Here is a 20,919-nt window from a genome sequence, read left to right on the forward strand (position 1 = left end):
TCACAAAGATCATTACCGGTATCTAAGGTTTGCCTTCTTAGACAGGCATTACCAGTTTGTAGCTCTTCCATTCGGATTGGCTACGGCTCCAAGAATCTTCACAAAAGTTCTGGGTGCCCTTCTGGCGGTACTAAGACCGCGAGGAATTTCGGTAGCTCCGTACCTAGACGACATTCTGATACAAGCTTCAAGCTTTCAAACTGCCAAGTCTCATACAGAGTTAGTTCTGGCATTTCTAAGGTCGCATGGATGGAAAGTGAACGAAAAGAAGAGTTCTCTCTTTCCTCTCACAAGAGTTCCATTCTTGGGGACTCTTATAGATTCTGTAGAAATGAAGATTTATCTGACAGAAGACAGATTAACAAAGCTTCTAAATGCATGCCGTGTCCTTCATTCCATTCAACTCCCGTCAATAGCTCAATGCATGGAGGTGATCGGCTTAATGGTAGCAGCAATGGACATAGTACCCTTTGCACGTCTACATCTCAGACCGCTGCAATTGTGCATGCTGAGTCAGTGGAATGGGGATTACTCAGACTTGTCCCCTACCCTGAATCTGGATCAAGAGACCAGAAACTCTCTTCTATGGTGGCTTTCTCGGCCACATCTGTCCAGGGGGATGCCATTCAGCAGGCCGGACTGGACAATTGTAACAACAGACGCCAGCCTACTAGGTTGGGGCGCTGTCTGGAATTCTCTGAAGGCTCAGGGACAATGGAATCAGGAGGAAAGTCTCCTGCCAATAAACATTCTGGAATTGAGAGCAGTTCTCAATGCCCTTCTGGCTTGGCCCCAGTTAAAAACTCGGGGGTTCATCAGGTTTCAGTCGGACAACATCACGACTGTAGCTTACATCAACCATCAAGGAGGGACAAGAAGCTCCCTAGCAATGATGGAAGTATCAAAGATAATTCGCTGGGCAGAGTCTCACTCTTGCCACCTGTCAGCAATCCACATCCCGGGAGTGGAGAACTGGGAGGCGGATTTCTTGAGTCGCCAGACTTTTCATCCGGTGGGAGTGGGAACTTCATCCGGAGGTCTTTGCCCAAATACTTCGACGTTGGGGCAAACCAGAGATAGATCTCATGGCGTCTCGCCAGAACGCCAAACTTCCTCGCTACGGGTCCAGATCCAGGGATCCGGGAGCGGTTCTGATAGATGCTTTGACAGCACCTTGGAACTTCGGGATGGCTTATGTGTTTCCACCCTTCCCGCTGCTTCCTCGATTGATTGCCAAAATCAAACAGGAGAGAGCATCAGTGATTCTAATAGCGCCTGCATGGCCACGCAGGACTTGGTATGCAGATCTAGTGGACATGTCATCCTGTCCGCCTTGGTCTCTACCTCTAAGACAGGACCTTCTGATACAGGGTCCATTCAAACATCAAAATCTAACTTCTCTGAAGCTGACTGCTTGGAAATTGAACGCTTGACTTTATCAAAACGTGGTTTTTCTGAGTCGGTTATTGATACCCTGATACAGGCTAGGAAGCCTGTTACCAGAAGGATTTACCATAAGATATGGCGTAAATACCTTTACTGGTGCGAATCCAAAGGTTACTCCTGGAGTAAGGTTAGGATTCCTAGGATATTGTCCTTTCTACAAGAAGGTTTAGAAAAGGGTTTATCGGCTAGCTCATTAAAGGGACAGATCTCAGCTCTGTCCATCTTGTTACACAGGCGTCTGTCAGAAAATCCAGACGTCCAGGCCTTTTGTCAGGCTTTAGCTAGGATCAAGCCTGTGTTTAAAACTGTTGCTCCGCCATGGAGTTTAAACCTTGTTCTTAACGTTCTACAAGGAGTTCCGTTTGAACCCCTTCATTCCATTGATATAAAGTTGTTATCTTGGAAAGTGTTATTTTTAATGGCTATTTCTTCGGCTCGGAGAGTCTCTGAGTTATCAGCTTTACATTGTGATTCTCCTTATTTGATTTTTCATTCAGATAAGGTAGTTCTGCGTACAAAACCTGGGTTCTTACCTAAGGTAGTCACTAACAGGAACATCAATCAAGAGATCGTGGTGCCTTCCCTGTGCCCGAATCCTTCTTCAAAGAAGGAACGTCTTCTACACAATCTGGATGTAGTTCGTGCCCTCAAGTTCTACTTGCAGGCAACTAAGGATTTTCGACAAACGTCTTCCCTGTTTGTCGTGTACTCTGGTCAGAGGAGAGGTCATAAGGCTTCGGCTACCTCTCTCTCCTTCTGGCTTCGTAGCATAATTCGTTTAGCCTATGAGACTGCTGGACAGCAGCCTCCTGAAAGAATTACAGCTCATTCTACTAGAGCTGTGGCTTCCACTTGGGCCTTTAAGAATGAGGCCTCTGTTGAACAGATTTGCAAGGCTGCAACTTGGTCTTCGCTTCATACTTTTTCCAAATTTTACAAATTTGACACTTTTGCTTCTTCGGAGGCTATTTTTGGGAGAAAGGTTCTTCAGGCAGTGGTTCCTTCTGTATAATGAGCCTGCCTATCCCTCCCGTCATCCGTGTACTTTTGCTTTGGTATTGGTATCCCAGAAGTAATGATGACCCGTGGACTGATCACACATAACAGAAGAAAACATAATTTATGCTTACCTGATAAATTCCTTTCTTCTGTTGTGTGATCAGTCCACGGCCCGCCCTGTTTTTTAAGGCAGGTAAATATCTTTTAAATTATACTCCAGTCACCACTTCACCCTTGGTTTCTCCTTTCTCGTTGATTCTTGGTCGAATGACTGGGAGTGACGTAGAGGGGAGGAGCTATATGCAGCTCTGCTGGGTGAATCCTCTTGCATTTCCTGTTGGGGAGGAGTTATATCCCAGAAGTAATGATGACCCGTGGACTGATCACACAACAGAAGAAAGGAATTTATCAGGTAAGCATAAATTATGTTTTTATTTATGGTAATTAAGATTTGAACATGCAATGCATATTTAACAGATTTAACTGTTGTGGTATATAACATGTATTATTTATTCATTTTTCTTCCTTCTCTTGGTATCTTTATTTAAATATAAGCTTAGGAGCTGGCCCATTTTTGGTTCAGCACCTAGGTAACTCTTGCTTGATTGGTGGCTACATTTAGACACCAATCAGAAAGCACTACCCAGGTGCTAAACCAAAAATGGGCCGGCTCCTAAGCTTATTCTTACATTCCTGCTTTTTTAAATAAATATACAAAGAGAACAGAGAAAATTGATAATAGGAATAAATTAGAAAGCTCTATCTGAATCATTAAAGTTTAATTTTGACTAGAGTATTCCTTTAACTCTGCTTTTTGTCTTTCCTACCTTTTCTAATGCTCTCCTTTGCTCGGCTATATGTAAACTGAGTGTGGAGAGGTGATTGGAGGCATTAAAGCTCTTTCAAGGGTTTCTTGACCTCCTCTTAGTAGTAGGAAACATATCCTATATGTTATAAGGACTCTCCTCATCCCGAAAGAAATTTATCAGTAAATAAAAAATAAAAAAAGTTCAGTTTTTCATTTTGGGTTAGTGCACTTAAGAAAATGCGATCGGGTTTGCGTGCGGATAGGGTGTTAAGTTTTTTTCCACTTTCATTGCTCCATGGACTTATATTGGGGAATATGTAATACGGTAGTAATAATCTAACTTCAGATTTTTGCGTGCATCGGGTTAGCGTGTGAGCAAAACATTTTACTTTCAACTTGTAATACAAGCGATACCGGATATGCACAAAAAGTTTAATTCTAGCAAAGTTAGAGCAGTAGCATAAAATACTGCTCCACTCGTAATCTGGGCAAACCAGCACAGCCACGTTCCTGTGCAAACCCCACCTTTTATCATATGTTTCAATGTAAATATTTCACAGCCACGTTCCTGTGCAAACCCCACCTTTTATCATATGTTTCAATGTAAATATTTCACATTGGCCAAACTTTCCTTATGTGATTCATGTTTACTTAGACACACCTGTGCAAACTCCACATCCTTGTTAAAATGTAATTTGATTGTAATGGTATCAGAAGAATGTACTCTAACACAAAAAGAAGAGGGCAGGATAGATAGATAAATAAATTAAGTTTCAAATACATTTTCAAAACTTTTGTAATTTAGCCTAATAAAGTATACATCATTTATAAAACTACTGGAGATTTTGTGATAGGCATTGGGCATTGTATTTGACCTAATTGAGATTTGGTTTGGTTTGGGGGGGGGGGGGGGGTTGTAGTTTGTTTGTTTTTTGTTTGGTTTTGTTTTGCTTTTTTCCTCATTCTTATTACTTTAGGTTTTATATATTATTTATTATAGAGGGTGCAAGTTTTGTTTTTTTGCTTATAGATATTTTTAGTTTAAAGAATAATGCAATGTGTTAAACTTTAAAAGTGGCATATTTTTTTTACAAAGACTTAGTCCTCAAACAATAAGGTATAAGACTGTCCAATATATTGTGCCCAAAGACCAATATCTCTGGAGGCTGGACATAAGATGCATTTCAAAATTGTTATGTAATGGTAAAGCTTACAATACTTACATATTTCAACCCACAGTGATATGTTAGCACTTACAAATAAAGAGCTAAATTAAAAAGCCATCTACAGTAAATTATACAAGAAAAAAACAGTAAAGGTGTCAGGGATAAGTGTGGGGAAAAATAGGTAATTCAGGAAGAACAGCTAAAATATTAAAGTGATGTTCAGCGGGTATGGCACTACATTAGAGTGACATCACATCTATTACTACTGGGCTAAAAAAGAAATAAGGATACCAGATCCTACCCAACCCTGATAGTATCCTGTCATAAATTGCTAAAAACATATGTAATCTTCCAAACTATGTAAACAAAATACATTGTCTTTCCATAAGAACTAGATCATTAAAATATCAGTGCAACTAACACAATAGATGTATTCGAAATAATTATTAATATAAATAGTCCAGCTAATAAAACGTTTTATATGTTTAGCACACACTCAGTATGTGTAAGAGATAATAGAAAAATATACAGCAGCTTAGTTGCTTTATATTGATTAAAAAAAAAAACTTCAAATGTGGAAGTATAGAATCTCTCATTTTCTTCTTAAAACGGGATGAGTCCACAGCTGCATTCATTACTTTTGGGAAATACAGAACCTGGCCACCAGGAGGAGGCAAAGGCACCATAGCCAAAGGCTTCAATACCTCCCCCCAATCCCCTCATCCCCCAATCATTCTTTGCTTTTCGTCACAGGAGAAGTGTTAGAAGATAACAGAATAGTCTCTTATGGAGGGTAGTACTCTTGGAGATAGGACAGGAGTTTTAAGTAGTCCTGTCAGCCTCTCAGTGAGAGCATGGGTGAAAGTTGGAGTCCGGAGATGCAGGGAGAGTCTTTCTGCGAAACCATTCCGACTCATATCAACAGCTCCATAAGCAATCAGTGTTGACAAGTTTCACTGCCTCCTTTCTTTACTCAAGTCCATGTCAGAAGCGACGCTACTATCTATCACACTTAAAGGGCCGTGTTACTGTTCCACGGCATAGATTCCGGTAAGATTGTTTTCTCTTGTAAGGTGTATCCAGTCCATGGATCATCCATTACTTGTGGGATATTCTCCTTCCCAACAGGAAGTTGCAAGAGGATCTGCAGAGCTGTCTATATAGCTCCTCCCCTAACTGCCATATCCAGTCATTCTCTTGCAACTCTCGACAAGCATGGAAGTAGTAAGAGAGAAGTGGTGAAACGTAGTTGTTTTTTTCTTCAATCAAAAGTTTGTTTTTTTTTGTTTGTTTTTTTTTTTATATTTTTTATTGAGGTAAAATTATTGGCATACACAATAAACTGTACAGCATAATACAAATGCTCTTCAAAAATACTTATACCAAGGAGTATCTTATAGGACACATCGACATAATAAGATAGAAAATAAAATACATGAGATGAGCAATAGGTATCATCCAAGAAGAGTAAAACCCAAGGCACATACTATAAGCGTATAGGTGATGTACAGTAACTTATCGGTAATTTACATGTTTGCTGTAGAGAATAGGGTAGGTTAAGGAAATACTAGCCAATAAGAAGAATTGAGCCCTCAAATACATGCAGAAGGCCTCTCTTGGACCTCACATCATATAGAATAGTGACAATTATTGAGAGCAATCTGGTTTATAGGAGACCACTCATGGATCTCTTTAATGTAACCTCAGATTTTCTATTATTTAGCTATGCTGTTTGAGTAGGTATACTGAGTTAAAAATTTTGTAAGTTGGTATTTATTGGCGCCAGCTAAATAGAATCATGGTGTTGACATATTCTGTGTTATATATTTACTGTGCTGACCAGGCAGCTTATATAAAAAAATGAACAGTCTCAGGGCTATTTCCAGGGCAGTTCGGCAAGGGCAAGGATAAACTGTAACTGATTACATGACTGGGGAATATGTTATCAAAAATTGTACTACTAAAACTACTTACTAATATTTGCAGCCTTAGCTTAAACTAAATTAGGGCTGCAACAACTAATCGGTAAGATTGATCATAAAAATAGTTGTCAAAGAATCTCATTATCAATTTGGTGGTCAGCGATTAGTTGGTTAATTGCACAGCACCAGCTGCTTCAATCTGATGAACTCCTGCACATGGTATTGTGCAAACATTTTAATTTATTTTATTTTTTTTATATCCGATTAATCGGATGATTATTGTCCGATTAATCGGATAGAAAAAAGATTAAAAAAAGAAATAAATTACATATTTTTTTTGCACAATCTTAGTTGCAGTAGATCTTCAGATTAAAGCAGCTGGTGCTGTGCAACTGAACAACTAATCGCTGACCACCTAATTGATAATGAGATTTGTTGACAACTATTTTTACGATCAAACTTACCGATTAGTTGTTGCAGCCCTAAACTAAATAATATACTACGCCCTCATTCACCTGTACTGGCTGGTTATGTAAGTATGCGCAGGATGTGCAGCCCCGGCCGCAAGCCCCACACCCCCGCACAATGAATTTATAATAACAATATAGCCATTTTGAGTTCTGTGTGAGAGTCACAATATCCAAAAATATATATTGCAAGGAAAAATATGCCCATATATATTAAAGTACAATTTGGGAAAGAGGATATATTATGCATGTAGCTAGAAGTAAGACCCCCACAATGGTATAAAACCCCTGAAAAATTCAGATTGTGGTACCTATTGAAAACACTTAATATTATAGTATAGGGACTTGCTTATAAAACAGTAATTGCATTTAAACCATTCAACTTAGTACTGTTAGGACATTGTAAAGAACCAAGCAAGACTTAATAATATGGTATAAAAAACTGGCAAATGAAACAGTAACTGCTTGTAAAGTATTCAACTTAGAGCCGTTATGACAGTGTAAAGGACCAGGCTAACCAATTCCAGTGTTAATCCTCATGATCATATCATTAGGTTGCCAAATCGTATAAAGTCTGCGTCTGAACCAAGGAATAGTAAACAAATATTGTCTCTGATCTTGAATAGTGTCCCAGATGTACATCCATTCGTCATTGTAGCAAGGGGTTTGCAAAATTTGTAAAGTTAGTAGGGGTCTTTGTGCTAGTGCCCACGTATCTATATGAGCTTGGGGCAAATGTTCCAAAAAGACTTTTGTGTCTGAATGTTCCTCGGCATGCATAAAAGCTGAGTGAGTCACAACTATAATTCCCCTGTCGCGCCCTGTATCTGCTGCATAGTCGGCAAGTTTCCATCTGGGCTCAACATTCACACTAACCTCGCCATGTTTCTCAGGCCCTGCGATGGCGCGCACCTCATGTGTTTCAGTCAGGGTAGGTTTAAGACGCTGGGGCCCCAAAGCGTTATCGCTTAAGTGCGGCACCAAAACAGGGTCAACTGAAGTGTCTTGCCGAAGTGCCGTGGAACTTTCAGGGCGAAATGCTTCAGACAGCTGTTCTTCCAAAGCCGCATGGTGATCCGTGAGGAGATTCTGTAGCGCTTGTAACAGGGCGCTGATACAAGTCATGTCTTCTTCTATAGCAAGCGGCTGGTCAGCATATCAAACAGGAATCAGGAGCTGCGCTGGCACCTTCTTGGTACTGAATATTCAGCACTTTGTGTCGCTCGCATCTGACACTCAGTGCTGCTTAACGACAAGGCCTTGGTGCGCCTCGCCGGGGGGTATAATAAAAAGGCCTCAACCTTCCAAGCCGCTCCGGGCGCTCAAAACTGCAGATATCTTGTCTATGTTAGGCTCGTCAAATGCAGGTTCTCAAACTGGTTAAAGATCTGTATGGTTAGCTATAATTCGAGCTGTTTAGAAGGTTATTCCAAGTAGAGATAGATAGGATGCAGGAGCAGAGTGGAAAAAAGCAGCCTATCATGGCTGCCACCCGGAAGTTCCCCCCAAGTTTGTTATTTTTAAATGGTACCGGAGTTGTACTATTTTTGTCCCAGGCAGAAAATAGAAGAAGAATCTGCCTGTGATCTCTATGATCTTAGCAGGTTGTAACTAAGATCCATTGCTGTTCTCACACATAACTGAAGAGAGAGGTAACTTCAGCTGGGGAATGGCGTGCAGGTTATCCTGCTATGAGGTATGTGCAGTTAAAAAAAATTTCTAGAGATGTAAATGCTAGAAAATGCTGCTGATACCAGATTTATGTAAGGTAAGCCTGAATACAGTGATTTAATAGCGACTCGTATCATGCTTACTTTCAGAGGTAATACTCTTATAGATTTTCAATATAAAACGTTTGCTGGAAATGTTTAAACGTTTTTATATATGCTTTGGTGATAAAACTTTATTGGGGCCTAGTTTTTTTTCCACATGGCTGGCTTAAATTTGCCTAGAAACAGTTTTCTTAGTCTTTCCACTGTTTAGACATGAGTGGGAGGGGCCTAATTTAGCGCTTAATTGCGCAGTAACTTTTACAGACTGAGACATCCAGCTTTCCTCCAGGAGTCCCCTGAATGCTATAGGACCTCTCTAAAGGGCTCTTAGGCTTTCCAAAGTCGTTTGTTTGGGAAGGTAGGGCCACAGCAGAGCTGTGGCAGTTTGTTGTGACTGTTAAAAAACGTCTATATCGTTTTTTTTTTATCCGTTTTTTTAACTAAGGGGTTAATCATCCATTTGCAAGTGGGTGCAATGCTCTGTTAGCTTATTATACACACTGTAAAAATTTCGTTTGATTTACTGCTTTTTTTCACTGTTTTTCAAATTTTGACCTTTTTTTTATTTTTCTTAAAGGCACAGTACCGTTTTTATTTTTTGCTTGTAAAAAAGCTTGAACACCTCCGCGTATTGCTCAGGGAGGTTTTAGCTGCTCTGAATGACTGTGATACAATTGCAGTGCCAGAAAAATTGTATAGATTGGATAAATACTATGCCGTGCCGGTGTGCACTGATGTTTTCCAATACCTAAAAGGTTTACAGAAATTATTACTAAGGAATGGGATAGACCAGGTGTGCCGTTCTCTCCCTCTCCTATTTTTAAGAAAATGTTTCCGATAGATGCCACCACACGAGACTTATGGCAGACAGTCCCTAAGGTGGAGGGAGCAGTTTCTACCCTAGCTAAGCGTACTACTATCCCTGTCGAGGACAGTTGTGCTTTCTCAGATCCAATGGATAAATAGTTAGAGGGTTACCTTAAGAAAATGTTTATTCAACAAGGTTTTATTCTACAGCCCCTTGCATGCATTGCCCCAGTCACTGCTGCTGCGGCTTTCTGGTTTGAGTCTCTGGAAGAGGCTTTACAGGTAGAGACTCAATTGGATGACATACTTGACAAGCTTAGAGCACTTAAGCTAGCCAATTCTTTTGTTTCTGATGCCATTGTTCATTTGACTAAACTAACGGCTAAGAATTCTGGTTTTACTATTCAGGCGCGCAGAGCGCTATGGCTTAAATCATGGTCAGCTGACGTTACTTCAAAGTCTAAGCTGCTTAACATTCCCTTCAAGGGGCAAACCCTATTTGGGCCTGGTTTGAAGGAGATCATTTCTGATATCACTGGAGGAAAAGGTTATGCCCTTCCTCAGGATAGGTCCAAATCAAGGGCCAAACAGACTAATTTTCGTGCCTTTCGAAACTTCAAGGCGAGTGCGGCATCAACTTCCTCTAATGCAAAACAAGAGGGAACTTTTGCCCAGTCCAAGTCGGTCTGGAGACCTAACCAGACCTGCAACAAGGGTAAGCAGGCCAAAAAGCCTGCTGCTGCCTCTAAGACAGCATGAAGGATCGGCCCCCTATCCGGTAACGGATCTAGTAGGGGGCAGACTTTCGCTCTTCGCCCAGGCTTGGGCAAGAGATGTCCAAGATCCCTGGGCGTTGGAAATTGTATCCCAGGGATATCTTCTGGACTTCAGAGCTTCTCCTCCAAATGGGAGATTTCACCTTTCACAATTATCTGCAAACCAGATAAAGAGAGAGGCATTCTTACACTGTGTTCAAGACCTCCTAGTTATGGGAGTGATCCATCCAGTTCCAAAGGAGGAACAGGGACAGGGATTTTACTCAAATCTGTTTGTGGTTCCCAAAAAAGAAGGAACCTTCAGACCAATTTTAGATCTCAAGATCTTAAACAAATTCCTCAGAGTCCCATCATTCAAGATGGAGACTATTCGTACCATCCTACCTATGATCCAGGAGGCTCAATACATGACTACAGTGGATTTAAAGGATGCTTATCTTCACATTCCGATACACAAAGATCATCATCGGTTTCTCAGGTTTGCCTTCCTGAACAGGCATTACCAGTTTATAGCTCTTCCCTTTGGGTTAGCTACAGCCCCAAGAATCTTTACGAAGGTTCTGGGGTCACTTCTGGCGGTTCTAAGACCGCGGGGCATAGCAGTGGCCCCTTATTTAGACGACATTCTGATACAGGCGTCAAATTGCCAAGTCTCATATGGACATAGTTTTGGCATTTCTGAGGTCGCATGGGTGGAAGGTGAACGAAGAAAAGAGTTCTCTATCCCCTCTCACAAGAGTTTCCTTTCTGGGAACTCTAATAGATTCTGTAGAAATGAGGATTTACCTGACAGAGTCCAGGTTATCAAAGCTTCAAAATTCCAGCCGTGTTCTTTTTTATTTATTGTAGCACGCACACATCACAACAAAAAGATACATAAAATATAAAAAATATAATAAACTTCACGCAGCTCTTGGAAGACACAGCTTCCTTGTGTACAGAAATATTCAAAGGAGACACAGCTCCTACTCAGAGCTTCTGCCTTGACTAATTGCTCAGCAGTCAAAAAGAAAAGAATAAAAAAAAAAATAGAAAAAACCCCAGCCCCCCCAACCTGGAAGTCAGTCCGACCCCCCATCCCTGCCAGAGAAGCTCAGAGCCAATATACTGGGAGTACCTCCCCTACAACCAGCGCTATGAAATTTACATTATTCTTCAACGGAGAAACAAATTGCAGCTGTGCCGTCCGGGGCCAAGATAGTATTACCTTCTTCCATTTATCAAAAAATATTCTAAGAGTCTTTTCAGGTACTCTTACTAGATGTTGTCTTTCAATAATCATTTGTAACTTAATAGTATTGACGAACTCACATATAGTCGGGGCCTCAGGAGATCTCCATTTCGAAAATATTGTATGTCGTGCTGCCAGAATAACAAAATTGATTAGTAGACCCTCACCTTTGATACGCCCATATTCTTTTAAAAGAAGAATATGCCTCAACTGGAAGGTAAGCTTTTCTGGCAAAAACCTGTTCACCCAATGTTGGATTTTGCTCCAGAATTGACTGATTTTTGGTCATTCCCAGAGGCAATGGCTCAGCTCTGCTCCCTCTTTATAGCATTTAAAACAGTTCCCCTTATGCTCATTCTGCACCCATTTACTCATCCTCCTGGGGGTTAAGTAATAATTATTCAAAAGCTTGACTTGTGATTCTTTCCAGCTCACCAAACATGTTGCTGCCTCTGCCAGTCTAAGACTCCTTTCAATTTCCTCACCTTGAAGCGAGCTAACATATTTCATAACAAACCCTTTCCTATTATTTATATGTTCTTTCCCTGAGAGATTTTGCAAAAACTTATACCAGTACGATATCGATCTTTTGCCGGTCACATATAATTTCATTCCTGAATCAATTCCTGGATCCCACACAATTCTATACGTTTGCAACAATTTAAGGAGGAGACTCCTGGCCTGAAGATAGGCGAAAAAAGTTTTACTCGGGAGCTGATATTGTCGTGCCAGTGTCTGGAATGATTGCATCACTTGCCCCTCTCCTTGCAATAACTGATAAAAATAACGTATACCTTTTTGCTTCCAGACTTTAAAGACCATATTATTCATCCCGGGCATGAAATCCGGCGTACCAATAAGTGGCAAGAATTGTGATAAATGGAAATCTTGACCCACATAACCGCAAAATTTCTGCCATGCGCGAACCACATTGGCAAAGGTTAAAAGAGAACTAACATTGCTAGGTAAACTCCTATACGGATGATTTAAAATTGCCTTCAGATCAAAAGGCTTTATCAGTGTGGATTCTAAATCATAATAAGTCACATAATTAGCCTCCGTGATCCAGTCTACTCCAAATTTCATAAGGGCGACAACGTTATATTTAACGATGTCCGGTAAAGCCAGACCGGCATATTTTTTACTTTGGGTAAGTTTCGCGGTCGCTACTCTGATTTTCCTCTTACCCCAAATAAAATGTGTGCAAGCTCTATTATACCTCGCTATATCTTGTCTAGTTATCCACAGAGGTAAATTCTGCAATAAAAACAATAGCCTGGGGAACACAATCGTTTTAATCAACACTATTTTCGCCGAGAGCGATAAGTAGTGGAGATTCCACCTACCTAATCTACCCTCTAGATTATCAAAGAACTCCGCATAATTTAAGCTATACCAATCTTTGGGATTTTTACTTATTTTTATTCCTAAATAGTTTATCGACTTTACTTCTTTAAATCCATGTGACAGATAACTCGATCTTGATTTGTTTATCCATAACAGCTCTGACTTTTTCTTATTAATTTTATATCCTGAAAAAAGACTAAAATTGTTGATGATTGCTAGACATTTGGGAATACTTGTTTCAGTATGCTGTAAAAATAGCATAACATCATCCGCATATAAGGAAATTAAGATATTATGTCCCCCGAATTCAAGTCCCTTTAATTCTTGTCTAAATTGAACAGCCAGTGGTTCCAGTGCCAAGTCGAATAATAATGGTGACAAGGGACATCCCTGTCGGGTCCCTCTCTGTAAAGTTATGTAGTGGGATAATTCTCCATTTACCAATAGTTAAGACCGCGGGCTGGTATAAATCCTTTTAATTAACGGCACTATGTTGCCATCAAAACCGAATACCTTAAGAGCCAAAAATAGATGATCCCAAATGATGGAATCGAATGCTTTTTCTGCATCGATCGTAAGCATAGCTAAATCTGCAAGTTTTTTTTTATCCGGGTTCTGGGATTTGTTAAAATAATGGTCTAGAGTGACTAGCACCCTCCGCATATTCCTTACTGGATTTCTACCCGGGATAAATCCTGATTGGTCATTATGAATCAAATTTCCAACCTCTTTCTTCAATCTATCTGCTACTATTGACATTAATATTTTATAGTCTTGATTCAGGAGCGAAATTGGATGATATGATCCCAACTCTTCTGGTGCTTTCCCTTTCTTATGTATTAGTGTAACTATTGAATCGGTAAAAAAAAGGTGAGTTTATATTCCCTTGCACATAATAGCTGTTGTAAAGTTCTACCAGCGTACCCGCGATTTCTTTTTTAATAATTTTATAGAATTCTGCCGGAAGACCATCAGGCCCCGATGCCTTGTTAACTTTTATTCTGTCAATCATTGTTATCACTTCCTCCTCTGTTATCGGGGAATTAATCTGGTCTAAATCCTTCTTATCTATTTTCGGGACCCGGATCTTATGCCAGAACTCACCCATTATTGTCTCATCGATAACCTCGCTAGAGTACAATTTCTTGTAATATCTATAAAAGGCCTCTCTTATCTCTACTGGTTGAGTAAAAGTAGTTGAACCTTCTTTGATGATTGGAATTAGATTTTTTTTTTTTTCCGAAATTTTATTATTTTCGCCAAATGCTTTGCGGAGATCCCCTGAAACCCCTGACAACATGCTCTTGTCCGAATATCTTCTCTTGCCCACTTTTCTCTCAGAAAGGTCTACCGCTCTGATTTAGCTGTTTTGTAGCTATTCCAGGAATAACTATTTGGAGTTACCACATATCTACTATATGAATTTTTAAGATGATTGGCTAGTTGGATCTCTCTATCATTGAACTTCCGCTTTCTTTTTATCATGTAACTTTTGATTTCACCCCGTAAAACATCTTTACCAGCTTCCCAGAATATTTCTGGGCTGCTCACCCCTAATCTGTTCTGCCTATGGTATTCTCTCCATCTTTCCATTAAGAAGTTCTGGAAATTCTCGTCCTGTAACATATATCTGGGGAAGCTAAACGTATTCCTGTTACAGCTCTTATCCAGCCCACCCTCTATCTTCAAGCTTATTATCGCATGGTCTGATATTACTATCTCAGATATTTGTGTCTCCATTTCCAAAACCAATAATTTCTCATCTATCATGAACATATCTATCCACAAAAAGTTTTTAAATGATTTAGATTCGCACGAAAATTTGCGCTCATCTGGATGCTGTAAGCGCCATACATCCCTTAATCTTAATGTCTTCGCGAATTCCCGTAGAAGCTTTGCCTCTCTGTTGTGTTTCCTAATGGCTCCCGATCGTAGCCTATCAATCTCTGGCCGCATCGTAGCATTAAAGTCACCTGCCATCAATATGTTTTGCCCTAGTTACTTTGCTAATTTATTCTTGATCACTTCCCAGAATTCTGTATCAATTTCGTTCGAGCCATATATATTGCAAAACGTCCACTGTCTCTTGTTAATTTCAGCTTGAATAATCATATATCTCCCTTTTGGGTCTAACACCTGATTTTTAATCTGATAAGACAAATTCCTGTTAAACATTATGGCCACTCCACACTTCCTGCTGCTACAGGGAGTTGCAATAATTTCAGCAATCCAGTTGGTTTTCAACTTGCGTATTTCTACATCTTTCAAATGCAACTCTTGCAAAAAAATAACACCTGGCGTATGGCGCTTAAGCATTTTTAAAATATTCTTTCTTTTAATAGAGGAGGTGACACCTCCAACATTCCAAGACACACACTTCAACATTTAATATTTATTTTAAAACCATAAGAGAGAAAAAAAAAAAAGAATTTACTTCCCACCTCTCTGCCAGGGAATAAGGATCACACCGCCCACCAACACGGGGGGCATGCCTACCGCACCTGGTGCTCCCAGGCAGTCTCCCTGCCAGGTACTGACCAGGCCCATCCCTGCTTCACTTCCGAGATCTAACGGGATCGGGTGTATCAAGGCAGTATGGCGGTAGACATAAGCTGGAGGGAAAAAAAACAAAAACATATTGTTTGGTCAAAAAATTTAACAACAGAGACATCCAACAACATCACTAGTCTAAAAAGTCTGGACAAAAGTAAATATATAGAGACATTGCTATTTGATACATCATATCTCAACACCCTTTTCTGTACAGTATTTTTTGGCCTCTGTTGCAGTATTTAATACCGTGGCATTCCCCTCTGCATTAAAAATTACGATTTTGGCTGGGTACCTCATATTTGCCTTAAATCCAGCCTTAATTAGGCAAGTGCAATAGGGTGCCATTGCCTTTCTCTTTGAGGAAGTCTCAGATGAGAAATCCTGAAACAGAAAGACCGATTTCATGCCTATCTTGAACCCCTGAATTTTCCTGTAATGTCTCATTATCTGTATCTTATGTTGAAAGTTTAGATACTTAATTACTACCATCCTGGGGCGCGGTGTGCCTTCTTGGGAACTCCTGACTGATCCTGTTCTATGAGCCCTTTCTACTTGGATTTTTTTTAAAAGTTGCATCCCTAACAGTTGTGGTAGGGTAGTTGAGGCAAATAGTACCAAGTCTTCATACTCGCTCGTTTCCGGCAGACCGACTATGCAAATATTATTTCTGCACGATCTGTCTTCCAGATCCTCAATTTTAGATTGCATCTTTTTTATTTTCTCTTCCTAATTTGTCCAATTTGTCTCTTGTACATTTAATCTATCCTCCACGTCTGATAGTCTCTCTTCTACTTCTAATATCCTGTTAGAGAAGGATCTGATCTCTGTAGATAAGGTGGCTATCTCTTTTTTGACTGCCTCAAATTGGGGTAGGATCATTTCTGCTAGTTGGTTTAGTGTCAGCTGTTTTTCTAAATGTAATACCTGAGGGTCCGAATTGTCCTCTGGACCAGTGTCTTGTAGCGCTTTGGATTTTTTATCTATCTTGAGGGGCATGGCGGGAGACCTAACTTTAAGGTTAGGTATATACTTTTCCATAGAGTGTGCGTATGTGAAGTGATACTAAAAAGAAAACTCAGGAAAAAAAAGAAAAGCAAAAAACAAAAAAAAAGGAGCAGGACAAAAAAGGAGAAAACTCCTAGACCCAGGTGGTCTTGGTGAACCTTTTTAACTATCTGTGATTAGGTGCACTACGGCAGCTGTTGCCACTCAGTGGAAGTGCAAAAAAAAAAAAAAGGGAACTCCCCTTAAAGGGTCCTCGTGGGGATCTCTATGTGCAATAAATTAGTGTGATGTGATTAATGGGATTTCTCCGAGTTGTCAGAACAAACGGTCTCCCTATCTGCCCGTCTACAATCTACAACCTCCTGTCCAACTTGCCTGAACTGCCCTCACTCAGCCGTTACACTTTGAATGTTATTTTGCCCCCTTGCACCTCCTATAACACACCATCGGTTTAGCCTCACTTCTTGTGTACCGTATATTCTCTATATAACAGAACCTGTCCAATTGCCCAGAAAAAAGACCAGATGCCTTCACCCCAACCCAGCACACTTAAAATAAGTTTACATTCATAACAGGCTATTTCTGTAGTAATTTAGCCTAAAATAACATTGAATATTAAAAGAGAAAAAAATAAAAAAAGATTTTTTACCACAATAAAGCAACCATGACAAAAAGATAACCATACAGTGATGAAATAATTAGCGAGTCTTGCCGCACTTATCACTAATGTGGGCTACCAAAAGAAAAAAAGAAGACAAATACAAAGGCCACATCAAATGCTTAGATTCTGGGTAATGTCACAGTCCACAGGAGAATGTAGCTTGCTGGGAATACTTAGCAGCGTTCAGAGCCAAAGTGCCTCTTATTAAACTTTTCAAAAAGCGACTTATATAGAAATGCAGCTTTGCCCGGTAACCAAGAAATCCTGTCCAGCTATACGCCAAACTATTGGCTTGTCTTTTCTCTTCCAAGCCCCTTTATTTCTGAGACTCAGAGTGTCAGCAACATACTCTGAAGCAGTTCAAACCCTTAAAAAGATTGCTTAGATTACTCCAGACACCTCTGTTATGACCAAAACTTCCTTCCTTGGGGGGACTGAGCCTGGTGATTCCAAGGCGACTTACGGACCTCTTAGCTTCAGTGAAAGTCCCTGTAGCTCAGCTTGCTCTATCATGACCTACAGACTATGTCCGTATACTCCTTTAATTATTGTAGCTATGCTTAAGCTTGCTTGTTGGTAGTAAGAGGAAACAAGCTGTGTTGATTGCCCCCCAGGGCTTCTGTGCTGTTAAAACACTCCTTTTGGTGGTTTTCTATACCCTTACAAACTCCTCTGCTAAGAAACGTTGCTTAATGAGCACTGCTCCGGGGACAATACTGCCAGAACCTCTTAGTGGGGCCACATTTAACCAGTGCAACAGTTCCTTGTTTAACAGACACACAAACACAGAAATTATAATGTCTCCAGCAGGAAGCAAATTACTTGCGCTATCAGAGCTGTTCGTCAGCCGTCCTGCTTCTCCACACTGGTTCTTCTCCTCTGTCCCTCCGCTTACCCGGATCCAGGCGAGACACCTCCCATCTGGCTCCGGTCGGGTAGAGCAGGTAGCTGCCTCGCGCAGCTACTATCCAGAGATGCGTTCCGCTCCCGGTGTCGGCAACAGGTACTGTAGCGGCAATCTAAGAGGTTACTTGTGGTCAGACCGCAGCCTCCCTCCAGCGTGTTCTGTATGTCACCAGTGCTGTGTGTGTGACTGTGGCCGGTACCAATCGGCCAGGTAAAGGTTGAAGAGGACTTCCGTTACTGACTGTCTCTCACCCCCAGCAATAGGAGATATTGTAGCGGGGTATGTTGGTAATCCAGCTCTCCCTCACAGAGCTCGAGCGTGCACGTCTGTATCACGCTCCACCCACAGGAAGTCCCATCTGTCTCTTCTTCTGTTCTCCCAGCCGTGTTCTTTATTCCACTTCTCGCCCTTCGGTGGCTAAGTGTATGGAAGTAATCGGCTTAATGGTAGCGGCAATGGACATAGTGCCGTTTGCACGCCTACATCTCAGACCGCTGCAACTCTGCATGCTCAGTCAGTGGAATGGGGATTACACAGATTTGTCCCCTCTACTAAATCTGGAGCAAGAGACCAGGGATTCTCTTCTCTGGTGGCTATCTCGGGTCCATCTGTCCAAAGGTATGACCTTTCGCAGGCCAGATTGGACAATTGTAACGACAGATGCCAGCCTTCTAGGTTGGGGTGCAGTCTGGAACTCCCTGAAGGCTCAGGGATCGTGGACTCAGGAGGAGTCACTCCTTCCAATAAACATTCTGGAACTAAGAGCGATATTCAATGCTCTTCAGGCTTGGCCTCAGCTAGCGACATTGAGGTTCATCAGATTTCAGTCGGACAACATCACGACTGTGGCTTACATCAACCATCAAGGGGGAACAAGGAGTTCCCTAGCGATGTTAGAAGTCTCAAAGATAATTCGCTGGGCAGAGATTCACTCTTGCCACCTATCAGCTATCCATATCCCAGGTGTGGAGAACTGGGAGGCGGATTTTCTAAGTCGTCAGACTTTTCATCCGGGGGAGTGGGAACTCCATCCGGAGGTGTTTGCACAATTGATTCATCTTTGGGGCAAACCAGAACTGGATCTCATGGCGTCTCGCCAGAACGCCAAACTTCCTTGTTACGGATCCAGGTCCAGGGATCCCAAGGCGATGCTGATAGATGCTCTAGCAGCACCTTGGTCTTTCAACCTGGCTTATGTGTTTCCACCGTTTCCTCTGCTCCCTCGTCTGATTTCCAAAATCAAGCAGGAGAGAGCATCGGTGATCTTGATAGCGCCTGCGTGGACTTGGTATGCAGATCTGGTGGACATGTCATCCTTTCCACCATGGACTCTGCCGCTGAGACAGGACCTTCTACTTCAGGGTCCTTTCAACCATCCAAATCTAATTTCTCTGAGACTGACTGCCTGGAGATTGAACGCTTGATACCTTAATTCAGGCTCGAAAGCCTGTCACCAGGAAAATCTATCATAAGATATGGAGTAAATATCTTTATTGGTGTGAATCCAAGGGTTACTCATGGAGTAAAGTCAGGATTCCCAGGGTATTATCTGTTCTCCAAGAAGGATTGGAAAAAGGATTGTCAGCTAGTTCCTTAAAGGGACAGATTTCTGCTCTGTCTATTCTTTTGCACAAGCGTCTGGCGGATGTTCCAGACGTTCAGGCATTTTGTCAGGCTTTAGTTAGAATCAAGCCTGTGTTTAAACCTGGAGTTTAAATTTGGTTCTTAAAGTTCTTCAAGGGGTTCCGTTTGAACCTCTTCATTCCATAGATATCAAACTTTTATCTTGGAAAGTTCTATTTTTGGTAGCTATTTCCTCGGCTCGTAGAGTTTCCGAGTTATCTGCCTTACAATGTGATTCACCTTATCTGATCTTCCATGCAGATAAGGTAGTTTTGCGTCCCAAACCTGGGTTTTTACCTAAGGTGGTATCTAATAAGAATATCAATCAGGAGATTGTTGTTCCGTCATTGTGTCCTAATCCTTCTTCAAAGAAGGAACGTCTATTACACAATCTTGACGTGGTTTGTGCTTTAAAGTATTATTTACTAGCTACTAAAGATTTTCGTCAAACATCTGCTTTGTTTGTTGTCTACTCTGGACAGAGGAGAGGCCAAAAGGCTTCGGCAACTTCTCTTTCATTTTGGCTAAGATGTATAATACGCTTAGCTTATGAGACTGCTGGCCAGCAGCCTCCTGAAAGGATTACAGCTCATTCTACTAGAGCTGTGGCTTCCACATGGGCCTTTAAAAATGAGGCTTCTGTTGAACAGATTTGCAAGGCGGCGACTTGGTCTTCGCTTCATACCTTTTCAAAATTCTATAAATTTGATACTTTTGCTTCTTCGGAGGCTATTTTTGGGAGAAAGGTTTTACAGGCAGTGGTACCTTCCGTTTAAGTACCTGCCTTGTCCCTCCCTTCATGCGTGTACTTTAGCTTTGGTATTGGTATCCCACAAGTAATGGATGATCCGTGGACTGGATACACCTTACAAGAGAAAACATAATTTATGCTTACCTGATAAATTTATTTCTCTTGTGGTGTTTCCAGTCCACGGCCCGCCCTGTCATTTTAAGGCAGGTATTTTTTAACTTTAAACTACAGTCACCACTGCACCCTATGGTTTCTCCTTTCTCTTGCTTGTCTTCGGTCGAATGACTGGATATGGCAGTTAGGGGAGGAGCTATATAGACAGCTCTGCTGTGGGTGATCCTCTTGCAACTTCCAGTTGGGAAGGAGAATATCCCACAAGTAATGGATGATCCGTGGACTGGATACACCACAAGAGAAATAAATTTATCAGGTAAGCATAAATGATGTTTTATTTTCCTTTCACTGTGGAATATATGTAATGATAGCATACAGGGTCTCAGTGGGACTCCTTTATCTTTATGGAATCAAGGGTTAATATCTCCTGTGGGGTTAAAGGGACAGTAAAGTCAAAACTAAACTTTCATGATTCAGATAGGGCATGCAATTTTAAACAACTTTCCAATTTACTTTTATCATCAAATTTGCTTTGTTCCCTTGGTGGTATTTTTGAAAAGCTAA

At 41.0% G+C, this 20,919-nt stretch overlaps 1 protein-coding gene and 1 pseudogene across 1 annotated transcript in view; one reads left to right on the forward strand and one right to left on the reverse strand.

Annotated features, from left to right (window-relative positions):
* PIWIL2 (piwi like RNA-mediated gene silencing 2) overlaps nucleotides 1-20,919 on the forward strand; it is a 1,312,150-nt gene that overhangs the window by 1,060,193 nt on the left and 231,038 nt on the right. The gene's annotated exons all lie outside the window — the stretch shown is intronic.
* LOC128665432 (uncharacterized) lies at nucleotides 15,231-15,348 on the reverse strand (annotated as a pseudogene).

Source organism: Bombina bombina, chromosome 6 (genome assembly GCF_027579735.1).
Source record: "Bombina bombina isolate aBomBom1 chromosome 6, aBomBom1.pri, whole genome shotgun sequence".
NCBI lineage: Eukaryota > Metazoa > Chordata > Amphibia > Anura > Bombinatoridae > Bombina > Bombina bombina.